A 15,445-nucleotide genomic window follows, 5' to 3' on the forward strand; every position below is an offset into this window, starting at 1 on the left:
CAAGGATAAGTGGATCGGAAATGAGATTATCGTATCCCAAAAGAAAATACTGTCGTTTCCATAGAAACGTTACTCGATTTAGAAGGAAATGTCTTAGAACACATAGTATTTCATAGCGACGCAATTTCCTTTTGAATTCGTCAATGTATGGGAGTGAGGGAAGCAGTAAAGAAGGATTAGTGGATCGGAAATGAGATTGTCGTATCCCAAATGAAATTCCTGTCGTTTCCATAGAAACATTACTCGATTTAGAAGGAAATGTCTTAGAACACATAGTGTTTCATAGCGACGCAATTTCCGTGTGAATTCGTCAATGAGTGGGAGTGAGGGAAGCAGTAAAGAAGGATTAGTGGATCGGAAATAAGATTGTCGTATCCCAAAAGAAAATCCTGTCGTTTCCATAGAAACGTTACCCGATTTAGAAGGAGAAGTCATAGAACCCATAGTATTTCATAGCGACGCAATTTCCGTGTGAATTCGTCAATGTGTGGGAGTGAGGGATGCAGTAAAGAAGGATTAGTGGATCGGAAATGTGATTGTCGTATCCCAAAAGAAAATCCTTTCGTTTCCATAGAAACGTTACTCGATTTAGAAGGAAATGTCATAGAACACATAGTATTTCATAGCAACGCAATTTCCGTGTGAATTCGTTAATGTGTGGGAGTGAGGGATGCAGTAAAGAACTATTAGTGGATCGGAAATGTGATTGTCGTATCCCAAAAGAAAATCCTGTCGTTTCCATAGAAACGTTTTTGATTTAGAAGGAAATGTCTTAGAACACATAGTATTTCATAGCGACGCAATTTCCGTGTGAATTCGTCAATGAGTGGGAGTGAGGGATGCAGTAAAAAAGGATTAATGGATCGGAAATGAGATTATCGTATCCCAAAAGAAAATCCTATCGTTTCCATAGAAACGTTACTCGATTCAGAAGGAGAAGTCATAGAACCCATAGTATTTCATTGCGACGCAATTGCTGTGTTAATTCGTCAATGTGTGGGAGTGAGGGATGCAGTAATGAATGATTAGTGGATCGGAAATGTGATTGTCGTATCCCAAAAGAAAATCCTGACGTTTCCATAGAATCGTTACTCGATTTAGAAGCAAAAGTCTTAGAACACATAGTACTTCATAGCGACGCAATTTCCAAGTGAATTCGTCAATGAGTGGGAGTGAGGGATGCAGTAAAGCAAGATTAGTGGATCGGAAATGAGATTGTCGTATCCCAAAAGAAAATCCTGTGGTATCCATAGGAACATTACTCAGTTTAGAAGGAAATGTCTTAGAACACATAGTATTTCATAGCGACGCAATTTCCGTGTGAATTCGTCAATGCGTGGTAGTGAGGGATGCAGTAAAGTAGGATTAGTGGATCGGAAATGCGATTGTCGTATCCCAAAACAAAATCCTGTCGTTTCCATAGAAACGTTACTCGATTTAGAAGGAAATGTCTTAGAACACATAGTATTTCATAGCGACGCAATTTCCGTGTGAATTCGTCAATGAGTGGAAGTGAGGGATGCCGTAAAGAAGGATTAGAGGATCGGAAATAAGATTGTCGTATCCCAAAAGAAAATCCTGTCGTTTCCATAGAAACGTTACCCGAATTAGAAGGAGAAGTCATAGAACCCATAGTATTTCATAGCGACGCAATTTCCGTGTGAATTCGTCAATGTGTGGGAGTGAAGGATGCAGTAAAGAAGGATTAGTGGATCGGAAATGTGATTGTCGTATCCCAAAAGAAAATCCTGTCGTTTCCATAGAAACGTTACTCGAATTAGAAGGAAATGTCTTAGAACACATAGTATTTCATAGCGACGCAATTTCCGTGTGAATTCGTTAATGTGTGGGAGTGAGGGATGCAGTAAAAAAGGATTAGTGGATCGGAAATGTGATTGCCGTATCCCTAAAGAAAATTCTGTCGTTTCCATAGAAACGTTACTCGATTTAGAAGGAAATGTCTTAGAACACATAGTATTTCATAGCGACGCAATTTCCGTGTGAATTCGTCAATGAGTGGGAGTGAGGGATGTAGTAAAGAAGAATTAGTGGATCGGAAATGAGATTGTCGTATCCCAAAAGAAAATCCTGTCGTTTCCATAGAAACGTTACTCGATTTAGAAGGAGAAGTCATAGAACCCATAGTATTTCATAGCGACGCAATTTCCGTGTTAATTCGTCAATGAGTGGGAGTGAGGGATGCAGTAAAGAAGGATAAGTGGATCGGAAATGAGATTGTCGTATCCCAAAAGAAAATCCTTTCGATTCCATAGAAACGTTACTCGATTTAGAAAGAGAAGTCTTAGAACACATAGTATTTCACAGCGACGCAATTTCCGTGTGAATTCGTCAATGAGTGGGAGTGAGGGATGCAGTAATGAAGGATTAGTGGATCGGAAATGAGATTGTCGTATCCCAAAAGAAAATCCTGTCGTTTCCATAGAAACGTTACTCGATTTAGAAGGAGAAGTCATACAACACATAGTATTTCATAGCGACGCAATTTCCATGTGAATTCCTCAATGTCTGGGAGTGAGGGATGCAGTAAAGAAGGATTGGTGGATCGGAAATGAGATTGTCGTATCCCAAAAGAAAATCCTGTCTTTTTCCATAGAAACGTTACTCGATATAGAAGGAAATGTCTTAGAACACATAGTATTTCATAGCGACGAAATTTCCGTGTGAATTCGTCAATGAGTGGGAGTGAGGGATGCAGTAAAGAAGGATTAGTGGATCGGAAATGAGATTATCGTATCGCAAAAGAAAATCCTGTCGTTTCTATAGAAACGTTACCCGATTTAGAAGGAGAAGTCATAGAACCCATAGTATTTCATAGCGACGCAATTTCCGCGTGAATTCGTCAATGAGTGGGAGTGAGGGATGCTGTAAAGAGCGATTAGTGGATCGGAAATGAGATTGTCGTATCCCAAAAGGAAATCCTGTCGTTTCCATAGAAACGTTACTCGATTTGGAAGGTGAAGTCTTAGAACACATAGAATTTCATAGCGACGCAATTTCCGTGTGAATTCGTCAATGAGTGGGAGTGAGGGATGCAGTAAAGAAGGATTAGTGGATGGGAAATGAGATTGTCGTATCCCAAAAGAAAATCCTGTCGTTTCCATGGAAACGTTACTCGATTTAGAAGGAGAAGTCTTAGAACACATAGTATTTCATAGCGACGCAATTTCCGTGTGAATTCGCCAATGAGTGGGAGTGAGGGATGCAGTAAAGAAGGATTAGTGGATTGGAAATGAGATTGTCGTATCCCAAAAGAAAATCATGTCGTTTCCATAGAAACGTTACTCGATTTAGAAGGAGAAGTCTTAGAACACATAGTATTTCATAGCGACGCAATTTCCGTGTGAATTCGTCAATGTGTGGGAGTGAGGGATGCAGTAAAGAAGGATTAGTGGATCGATAATGAGATTGTCGTATCCCAAACGAAAATCCTGTCGTTTCCATAGAAACGTTACTCGATTTAGAAGGAGATGTCTTAGAACACATAGTATTTCATAGCGACGCAATTTCCGTGTGAATTCGTCAATGAGTGGGAGTGAGGGATGCAGTAAAGAAGGATTAGTGGATTGGAAATGAGATTGTCGTATCCCAAAAGAAAATCCTGTCGTTCCCATCGAAACGTTACTCGATTTAGAAGGGGAAGTCTTAGAACACATAGTATTTCATAGCGACGCAATTTCCGTGTGAATTCGTCAATGTGCGGGAGTGAGGGATGCAGTAAAGAAGGATTAGTGGATCGAAAATGAGATTGTCGTATCCCAAAAGAAAATCCTGTCGTTTCCATAGAAACGTTACTCGATTTAGAAGGAGAAGTCATAGAACCCATAGTATTTCATAGCGACGCAATTTCCGTGTGAATTCGTAAATGTGTGGGAGTGAGGAATTCAGTAAAGAAGGATTAGTGGATCGGAAATGAGATTGTCGTATACCAAAAGAAAATTCTGTCGTTTTCATAGAAACGTTACTCGATTTAAAAGGAGAAGTCTTAGAACACATAGTATTTCATAGCGATGCAATTTCCGTGTGAATTCGTCAATGAGTGGGAGTGAGGGATGCAGTAAAGAAGGATTAGTGGATCGGAAATGAGATTGTCGTATCCCAAAAGGAAATCCTGTCGTTTCCATAGAAACGTTACTCGATTTAGAAGGAGAAGTCTTAGAACACATAGTATTTCATAGCGACGCAATTTCCGTGTGAATTCGTTAATGTGTGGGAGTGAGGTATGCAGTAAAGAAGGATTAGTGGATCGAAAATGAGATTGTCGTATCCCAAAAGAAAATCCTGTCGTTTCCATAGAAACATTACTCGATTTAGAAGGAGAAGTCTTAGAACGCATACTATTTCATAGCGACGCAATTTCCGTGTGAATTCGTCAATGAGTGGGAGTGAGGGATGCAGTAAAGAAGTATTAGTGGATCGGAAATGTGATTGTCGTATCCCAAAAGGAAATCCTGTCGTTTCCATAGAAACGTTACTCGATTTAGAAGGAAATGTCTTAGAACACATAGTATTTCATTGCGATGCAATTTCCGTGTGAATTCGTCAATGTGTGGGAGTGAGGGATGCAGTAAACAAGGATAAGTGGATCGGAAATGAGATTATCGTATCCCAAAAGAAAATCCTGTCGTTTCCATAGAAACGTTACTCGATTTAGAAGGAAATGTCTTAGAACACATAGTATTTCATAGCGACGCAATTTCCGTGTGAATTCGTCAATGAGTGGGAGTGAGGGATGTAGTAAAGAAGAATTAGTGGATCGGAAATGAGATTGTCGTATCCCAAAAGAAAATCCTGTCGTTTCCATAGAAACGTTACTTGATTTAGAAGGAGAAGTCATAGAACCCATAGTATTTCATAGCGACGCAATTTCCGTGTTAATTCGTCAATGAGTGGGAGTGAGGGATGCAGTAAAGAAGGATAAGTGGATCGGAAATGAGATTGTCGTATCCCAAAAGAAAATCCTTTCGATTCCATAGAAACGTTACTCGATTTAGAAAGAGAAGTCTTAGAACACATAGTATTTCACAGCGACGCAATTTCCGTGTGAATTCGTCAATGAGTGGGAGTGAGGGATGCAGTAATGAAGGATTAGTGGATCGGAAATGAGATTGTCGTATCCCAAAAGAAAATCCTGTCGTTTCCATAGAAACGTTACTCGATTTAGAAGGAGAAGTCATACAACACATAGTATTTCATAGCGACGCAATTTCCATGTGAATTCCTCAATGTCTGGGAGTGAGGGATGCAGTAAAGAAGGATTGGTGGATCGGAAATGAGATTGTCGTATCCCAAAAGAAAATCCTGTCTTTTTCCATAGAAACGTTACTCGATATAGAAGGAAATGTCTTAGAACACATAGTATTTCATAGCGACGAAATTTCCGTGTGAATTCGTCAATGAGTGGGAGTGAGGGATGCAGTAAAGAAGGATTAGTGGATCGGAAATGAGATTATCGTATCGCAAAAGAAAATCCTGTCGTTTCCATAGAAACGTTACCCGATTTAGAAGGAGAAGTCATAGAACCCATAGTATTTCATAGCGACGCAATTTCCGCGTGAATTCGTCAATGAGTGGGAGTGAGGGATGCTGTAAAGAGCGATTAGTGGATCGGAAATGAGATTGTCGTATCCCAAAAGGAAATCCTGTCGTTTCCATAGAAACGTTACTCGATTTGGAAGGTGAAGTCTTAGAACACATAGAATTTCATAGCGACGCAATTTCCGTGTGAATTCGTCAATGAGTGGGAGTGAGGGATGCAGTAAAGAAGGATTAGTGGATGGGAAATGAGATTGTCGTATCCCAAAAGAAAATCCTGTCGTTTCCATGGAAACGTTACTCGATTTAGAAGGAGAAGTCTTAGAACACATAGTATTTCATAGCGACGCAATTTCCGTGTGAATTCGCCAATGAGTGGGAGTGAGGGATGCAGTAAAGAAGGATTAGTGGATTGGAAATGAGATTGTCGTATCCCAAAAGAAAATCATGTCGTTTCCATAGAAACGTTACTCGATTTAGAAGGAGAAGTCTTAGAACACATAGTATTTCATAGCGACGCAATTTCCGTGTGAATTCGTCAATGTGTGGGAGTGAGGGATGCAGTAAAGAAGGATTAGTGGATCGATAATGAGATTGTCGTATCCCAAACGAAAATCCTGTCGTTTCCATAGAAACGTTACTCGATTTAGAAGGAGATGTCTTAGAACACATAGTATTTCATAGCGACGCAATTTCCGTGTGAATTCGTCAATGAGTGGGAGTGAGGGATGCAGTAAAGAAGGATTAGTGGATTGGAAATGAGATTGTCGTATCCCAAAAGAAAATCCTGTCGTTCCCATCGAAACGTTACTCGATTTAGAAGGGGAAGTCTTAGAACACATAGTATTTCATAGCGACGCAATTTCCGTGTGAATTCGTCAATGTGCGGGAGTGAGGGATGCAGTAAAGAAGGATTAGTGGATCGAAAATGAGATTGTCGTATCCCAAAAGAAAATCCTGTCGTTTCCATAGAAACGTTACTCGATTTAGAAGGAGAAGTCATAGAACCCATAGTATTTCATAGCGACGCAATTTCCGTGTGAATTCGTAAATGTGTGGGAGTGAGGAATTCAGTAAAGAAGGATTAGTGGATCGGAAATGAGATTGTCGTATCCCAAAAGAAAATCCTGTTGTTTCCATAGAAACGTTACTCGATATAGAAGGAGAAGTCTTCGAACACATAGTATTTCATAGCGACGCAATTTCCGCGTGAATTCGTCATTGAGTGGGAGTGAGGGATGCAGTAAAGAAAGATTAGTGGATCGGAAATGAGATTGTCATATACGAAAAGAAAATCCTGTCTTTTCCATAGAAACGTTACTCGATTTAGAAGGAAATGTCTTAGAACACATAGTATTTCATAGCGACGCAATTTCCGTGTGAATTCGTCAATGTGTGGGAGTGAGGGATGCGGTTAAGAAGGATTAGTGGATCGGAAATGAGATTGTCGTATCCCAAAAGAAAATCCTGTCGTTTCCATAGAAACGTTACTCGATTTAGAAGGAGAAGTCATAGAACCCATAGTATTTCATAGCGACGCAATTTCCGTGCGAATTCGTCAATGAGTGGGAGTGAGGGATGCTGTAAAGAGCGATTAGTGGATCGGAAATGAGATTGTCGTATCCCAAAAGGAAATCCTGTCGTTTCCATAGAAACGTTACTCGATTTATAAGGTGAAGTCTTAGAACACATAGTATTTCATAGCGACGCAATTTCCGTGTGAATTCGTCAATGAGTGGGAGTGAGGGATGCAGTAAAGAAGGATTAGTGGATCGGAAATGAGATTGTCGTATCCCAAAAGAAAATCCTGTCGTTTCCATGGAAACGTTACTCGATTTAGAAGGAGAAGTCTTAGAACACTTAGTATTTCATAGCGACGCAATTTCCGTGTGAATTCGTCAATGAGTGGGAGTGAGGGATGCAATAAAGAAGGATTAGTGGATCGGAAATAAGATTGTCGTATCCCAAAAGAAAATCCTGTCGTTTGCATAGAAACGTTACTCGATTTAGAAGGAGAAGTCTTAGAACACATTGTATTTCATAGCGACGCAATTTCCGTGTGAATTCGTCAATGTGTGGGAGTGAGGGATGCAGTAAAGAAGGATTAGTGGATCGGAAATGAGATTGTCGTATCCCAAAAGAATATCCTGTCGTTTCCATAGAAACGTTACTCGATTTAGAAGGAGATGTCTTAGAACACATAGTATTTCATAGCGACGCAATTTCCGTGTGAATTCGTCAATGAGTGGGATTGAGGGATGCAGTGAAGAAGGATTAGTGGATCGGAAATGAGATTGTCGAATCCCAAAAGAAAATCCTTTCGTTTCCATAGAAACGTTATTCAATTTAGAAGGAAATGTCTTAGAACACATAGTATTTCATAGCGACGCAATTTCCGCGTGAATTCGTCAGTGAGTGGGAGTGAGGGATGCAGTAAAGAAAGATTAGTGGATCGGAAATGAGATTGTCGTATCCGAAAAGAAAATCCTGTCGTTTCCATAGAATCGTTACTCGATTCTGAAGAAGAAGTCTTAGAACACATAGTATTTCATAGCGACGCAATTTCCGTGTGAATTCGTCAATGTGTGAGAGTGAGGGATGCAGTAAAGAAGGATTAGTGGATTGGAAATGAGATTGTCGTATCCCAAAAGAAAATCCTGTCGTTTCCATAGAAACGTTACTCGATTTATGAGCTGAAGTCTTAGAACACATAGTATTTCATAGCGACGCAATTTCCGTGTGAATTCGTCAATGAGTGGGATTGAGGGATGCAGTGAAGAAGGATTAGTGGATCGGAAATGAGATTGTCGAATCCCAAAAGAAAATCCTGTCGTTTCCATAGAAACGTTATTCTATTTAGAAGGAAATGTCTTAGAACACATAGTATTTCATAGCGACGCAATTTCCGCGTGAATTCGTCAGTGAGTGGGAGTGAGGGATTCAGTAAAGAAAGATTAGTGGATCGGAAATGAGATTGTCGTATCCGAAAAGAAAATCCTGTCGTTTCCATAGAAACGTTACTCGATTCTGAAGAAGAAGTCTTAGAACACATAGTATTTCATAGCGACGCAATTTCCGTGTGAATTCGTCAATGTGTGGGAGTGAGGGATGCAGTAAAGAAGGATTAGTGGATTGGAAATGAGATTGTCGTATCCCAAAAGAAAATCCTGTCGTTTCCATAGAAGCGTTACTCGATTTATGAGCTGAAGTCTTAGAACACATAGTATTTCATAGCGACGCAATTTCCGTGTGAATTCGTCAATGAGTGGGAGTGAGGGATGAAGTAAAGAAGGATTAGTGTATCGGAAATGAGATTGTAGTATCCCAAAAGAAAATCCTGTCGTTCCCATCGAAACGTTACTCGATTTAGAAGGAGAAGTCTTAGAACATATAGTATTTCATAGCGACGCAATTTCCGTGTGAATTCGTCAATGTGTGGGAGTGAGGGATGCAGTAAAGAAGGATTAGTGGATCGAAAATGAGATTGTCGTATCCCAAAAGAAAATCCTGTCGTTTCCATAGAAACTTTACTCGATTTAGAAGGAGAAGTCATAGAACCCATAGTATTTCAAGGCGACGCAATTTCCGTGTGAATTCGTCAATGTGTGGGAGTGAGGAATGCAGTAAAGAAGGATTAGTGGATCGGAAATGAGATTGTCGTATTCCAAAAGAAAATCCTGTCGTTTCCATAGAAACGTTACTCGATTTAGAAGGAGAAGTCTTAGAACACATAGTATTTCATAGCGATGCAATTTCCGTGTGAATTCGTCAGTGAGTGGGAGTGAGGGATGCAGTAAAGAAGGATTAGTGGATCGGAAATGAGATTGTCGTGTCCCAAAAGGAAATCCTGTCGTTTCCATAGAAACGTTACTCGATTTAGAAGGAGAAGTCTTAGAACACATAGTATTTCATAGCGACGCAATTTCCGTGTGAATTCGTTAATGTGTGGGAGTGAGGTAAGCAGTAAAGAAGGATTAGTGGATCGGAAATGAGATTGTCGTATCCCAAAAGAAAATCCTGTCGTTTCCATAGAAACGTTACTCGATATAGAAGGAGAAGTCTTAGAACACATAGTATTTCATAGCGACGCAATTTCCGCGTGAATTCGTCATTGAGTGGGAGTGAGGGATGCAGTAAAGAAAGATTAGTGGATCTGAAATGAGATTGTCGTATCCGAAAAGAAAGTCCTGTCGTTTCCATAGAAACGTTACTCGATTTAGATGAAGAAGTCTTAGAACACATAGTATATCATAGCGACGCAATTTCCGTGTGAATTCGTCAATGTGTGGGAGTGAGGGATGCAGTTAAGAAGGATTAGTGGATCGGAAATGAGATTGTCGTATCCCAATAGAAAATCCTGTCGTTTCCATAGAAACGTTACCCGATTTAGAAGGAGACGTCATAGAACCCATAGTATTTCATAGCGACACAGTTTCTGTGTGAATTCGTCAATGAGTGGGAGTGAGGGATACAGTAAAGAAGGATTAGTGGATAGGAAATGAGATTGTCGTATCCCAAAAGGAAATCCTGTCGTTTCCATAGAAACGTTACTCGATTTAGAAGGAGAAAACATAGAACCCATAGTATTTCATAGCGACACAGTTTCTGTGTGAATTCGTCAATGAGTGGGAGTGAGGGATGCAGTAAAGAAGGATTAGTGGATAGGAAATGAGATTGTCGTATCCCAAAAGGAAATCCTGTCGTTTCCATAGAAACGTTACTCGATTTAGAAGGAGAAGTCATAGAACCCATAGTATTTCATAGCGACGCAATTTCCGTGCGAATTCGTCAATGAGTGGGAGTGAGGGATGCAGTAAAGAAGCATTAGTGGATCGGAAATGAGATTGTCGTATCCCAAAAGAAAATCCTGTCGTTTCCATAGAAGTTACTCGATTTAGAAGGAGAAGTCATAGAACCCATAGTATTTCATAGCGACACAGTTTCTGTGTGAATTCGTCAATGAGTGGGAGTGAGGGATGCAGTAAAGAAGGATTAGTGGATAGGAAATGAGATTGTCGTATCCCAAAAGGAAATCCTGTCGTTTCCATAGAAACGTTACTCGATTCAGAAGGAGATGTCTTAGAACACATAGTATTTCATAGCGACGCAATTTCCGTGTGAATTCGTCAATGAGTGGGATTGAGGGATGCAGTGAAGAAGGATTAGTGGATCGGAAATGAGATTGTCGAATCCCAAAAGAAAATCCTGTCGTTTCCATAGAAACGTTATTCAATTTAGAAGGAAATGTCTTAGAACACATAGTATTTCATAGCGACGCAATTTCCGCGTGAATTCGTCAATGAGTGGGAGTGAGGGATGCAGTAAAGAAAGATTAGTGGATCGGAAATGAGATTGTCGTATCCGAAAAGAAAATCCTGTCGTTTCCATAGAAACGTTACTCGATTCTGAAGAAGAAGTCTTAGAACACATAGTATTTCATAGCGACGCAATTTCCGTGTGAATTCGTTAATGTGTGGGAGTGAGGGATGCAGTAAAGAAGGATTAGTGGATTGGAAATGAGATTGTCGTATCCCAAAAGAAAATCCTGTCGTTTCCATAGAAACGTTACTCAATTTATGAGCTGAAGTCTTAGAACACATAGTATTTCATAGCGACGCAATTTCCGTGTGAATTCGTCAATGAGTGGGAGTGAGGGATGAAGTAAAGAAGGATTAGTGGATCGGAAATGAGATTGTCGTATCCCAAAAGAAAATCCTGTCGTTCCCATCGAAACGTTACTCGATTTAGAAGGAGAAGTCTTAGAACACATAGTATTTCATAGCGACGCAATTTCCGTGTGAATTCCTCAATGTGTGGGAGTGAGGAATGCAGTAAAGAAGGATTAGTGGATCAGAAATGAGATTGTCGTATCCCAAAAGAAAATCCTGTCGTTTCCATAGAAACGTTACTCGATTTAGAAGGAGAAGTCTTAGAACACATAGTATTTCATAGCGATGCAATTTCCGTGTGAATTCGTCAATGAGTGGGAGTGAGGGATGCAGTAAAGAAGGATTAGTGGATCGGAAATGAGATTGTCGTGTCCCAAAAGGAAATCCTGTCGTTTCCATTGAAACGTTACTCGATTTAGAAGGAGAAGTCTTACAACACATAGTATTTCATAGCGACGCAATTTCCGTGTGAATTCGTTAATGTGTGGGAGTGAGGTATGCAGTAAAGAAAAATTCGTGGATCGGAAATGAGATTGTCGTATCCCAAAAGAAAATCCTGTCGTTTCCATAGAAACGTTACTAGATATAGAAGGAGAAGTCTTAGAACACATAGTATTTCATAGCGACGCAATTTCCGCGTGAATTCGTCATTGAGTGGGAGTGAGGGATGCAGTAAAGAAAGATTAGTGGATCGGAAATGAGATTGTCGTATCCGAAAAGAAAATCCTGTCGTTTCCATAGAAACGTTACTCGATTTAGAAGAAGAAGTCTTAGAACACATAGTATTTCATAGCGACGCAATTTCCGTGTGAATTCGTCAATGTGTGGGAGTGAGAGATGCAGTTAAGTAGGATTATTGGATCTGAAATGAGATTGTCGTATCCCAAAAGAAAATCCTGTCGTTTCCATAGAAACGTTACTCGATTTAGAAGGAGAAGTCATAGAACCCATAGTATTTCATAGCGACACAGTTTCTGTGTGAATTCGTCAATGAGTGGGAGTGAGGGATGCAGTAAAGAAGGATTAGTGGATAGGAAATGAGATTGTCGTATTCCAAAAGGAAATCCTGTCGTTTCCATAGAAACGTTACTCGATTTAGAAGGAGAAGTCATAGAACCCATAGTATTTCATAGCGACGCAATTTCCGTGCGAATTCGTCAATGAGTGGGAGTGAGGGATGCAGTAAAGAAGGATTAGTGGATCGGAAATGAGATTGTCGTATCCCAAAGGAAAATCCTGTCGTTTCCATAGAAGTTACTCGATTTAGAAGGAGAAGTCATAGAACCCATAGTATTTCATAGCGACACAGTTTCTGTGTGAATTCGTCAATAAGTGGGAGTGAGGGATGCAGTAAAGAAGGATTAGTGGATGGGAAATGAGATTGTCGTATCCCAAAAGGAAATCCTGTCGTTTCCATAGAAACGTTACTCGATTTAGAAGGAGAAGTCATAGAACCCATAGTATTTCATAGCGACACAGTTTCTGTGTGAATTCGTCAATGAGTGGGAGTGAGGGATGCAGTAAAGAAGGATTAGAGGATAGGAAATGAGATTGTCGTATCCCAAAAGGAAATCCTGTCGTTTCCATAGAAACGTTACTCGATTTAGAAGGAGAAGTCATAGAACCCATAGTATTTCATAGCGACGCAATTTCCGTGCGAATTCCTCAATGAGTGGGAGTGAGTGATGCAGTAAAGAAGGATTAGTGGATCGGAAATGAGATTGTCGTATCCCAAAAGAAAATCCTGTCGTTTCCATAGAAGTTACTCGATTTAGAAGGAACTGTCTTAGAACACATAGTATTTCATAGCGACGCAATTTCCGTGTGAATTCGTCAATGAGTGGGAGTGAGGGATGCAGTAAAGAAGGATTAGTGGATCGGAAATGAGATTGTCGTATCCCAAAAGAAAATCCTGTCGTTTCCATAGAAACGTTACTCGATTTAGAAGGAGAAGTCATAGAACCCATAGTATTTCACCGCGACGCAATATCTGTGTTAATTCGTTAATGTGAGGGAGATTGGGATGCAATAAAGAAGGAATAGTGCGTCGAGAAGGAGATACTCGTATCGCAAGTGAAATGCCTGTCGTTTCCATAGAAACGTTACTCGATTTAGAAGGAGAAGTCTTAGAACACATAGTGTATCATAGCGACGCAATTTTTGTGTGAATTCGTCAATTGGTAGGAGTGAGGGATGCAGTAAAGAATGATTAGTGGATCGGAAATGAGATTGTCGTATCCCAAAAGAAAATCCTGTCGTTTCCATAGAAATGTTACTGGATTAAGAAGGAAATGTCTTAGAACACATAGTTTTTCATAGCGACGCAATTTCCGTGTGAATTCGTCAATGAGTGGGAGTGAGGGATGCAGCAAAGAAGGATTAGTGGATCAGAAATGAGATTGTCGTATCGCAAAAGATAATCCTTTCGTTTGCATAGAAACATTACTCGATTTAGAAGGAAATGTCATAGAACCCATAGTATTTCATAGCGACGCAATTTCCGTGTGAATTCGTCAATGAGTGGGAGTGAGGGATGCAGTAAAGAAGGATTAGTGGATCGGAAATGAGATTGTCGTATCCCAAAAGAAAATCCTGTCGTTTCCATAGAAATCTTACTCGATTTAGAAGGAAATGTCTTAGAACACATAGTATTTCATAGCGACGCAATTTCCGTGTGAATTCGTCAATGTGTGGGAGTGAGGGATGCAGTAAAGAAGGATTAGTGGATCGGAAATGAGATTGTCGTATCCCAAAAGAAAATCGTGTCGTTTCCATAGAAACGTTACTCGATTTAGAAGGAGAAGTCATAGAACACATAGTATTTCATAGCGACGCAATTTCCGTGTGAATTCGTCAATGTGTGGGAGTGAGGGATGCAGTAAAGAAGGATTAGTGGATCGGAAATGAGATTGTCGTATCCCAAAAGAAAATCCTGTCGTTTCCATAGAAACGTTACTAGATTTAGAAGGAAATGTCTTAGAACACATAGTATTTCATAGCGACGCTATTTGCGAGTGAATTCGTCAATGAGTGGGAGTGAGGGATGCAGTAAAGAAGGATTAGTGGAGCGAAAATGAGATTGTCGTATCCCAAAGAAAAATCCTGTCGTTTCCATAGAAACGTTACTCGATTTAGAAGGAAATGTCTTAGAACACATAGTATTTCATAGCGATGCAATTTCCGTGTGAATTCGTCAATGAGTGGGAGTGAGGGATGCAGTAAAGAAGGATTAGTGGATCGGAAATGAGATTGTCGTGTCCCAAAAGGAAATCCTGTCGTTTCCATAGAAACGTTACTCGATTTAGAAGGAGAAGTCTTACAACACATAGTATTTCATAGCGACGCAATTTCCGTGTGAATTCGTTAATGTGTGGGAGTGAGGTATGCAGTAAAGAAGGATTCGTGGATCGGAAATGAGATTGTCGTATCCGAAAAGAAAATCCTGTCGTTTCCATAGAAACGTTACTCGATATAGAAGGAGAAGTCTTAGAACACATAGTATTTCATAGCGACGCAATTTCCGCGTGAATTCGTCATTGAGTGGGAGTGAGGGATGCAGTAAAGAAAGATTAGTGGATCGGAAATGAGATTGTCGTATCCGAAAAGAAAATCCTGTCGTTTCCATAGAAACGTTACTCGATTTAGAAGAAGAAGTCTTAGAACACATAGTATTTCATAGCGACGCAATTTCCGTGTGAATTCGTCAATGTGTGGGAGTGAGAGATGCAGTCAAGAAGGATTAGTGGATCGGAAATGAGATTGTCGTATCCCAAAAGAAAATCCTGTCGTTTCCATAGAAACGTTACTCGATTTAGAAGGAGAAGTCATAGAACCCATAGTATTTCATAGCTACACAGTTTCTGTGTGAATTCGTCAATGAGTGGGAGTGAGGGATGCAGTAAAGAAGGATTAGTGGATAGGAAATGAGATTGTCGTATCCCAAAAGGAAATTCTGTCGTTTCCATAGAAACGTTACTCGATTTAGAAGGAGAAGTCATAGAACCCATAGTATTTCATAGCGACACAGTTTCTGTGTGAATTCGTCAATGAGTGGGAGTGAGGGATGCAGTAAAGAAGGATTAGTGGATAGGAAATGAGATTGTCGTATCCCAAAAGGAAATCCTGTCGTTTCCATAGAAACGTTACTCGATTTAGAAGGAGAAGTCATAGAACCCATAGTATTTCATAGCGACGCAATTTCCGTGCGAATTCGTCAATGAGTG

Source organism: Schistocerca serialis, chromosome 9 (genome assembly GCF_023864345.2).
Source record: "Schistocerca serialis cubense isolate TAMUIC-IGC-003099 chromosome 9, iqSchSeri2.2, whole genome shotgun sequence".
In the NCBI taxonomy this organism is placed as follows: domain Eukaryota; kingdom Metazoa; phylum Arthropoda; class Insecta; order Orthoptera; family Acrididae; genus Schistocerca; species Schistocerca serialis.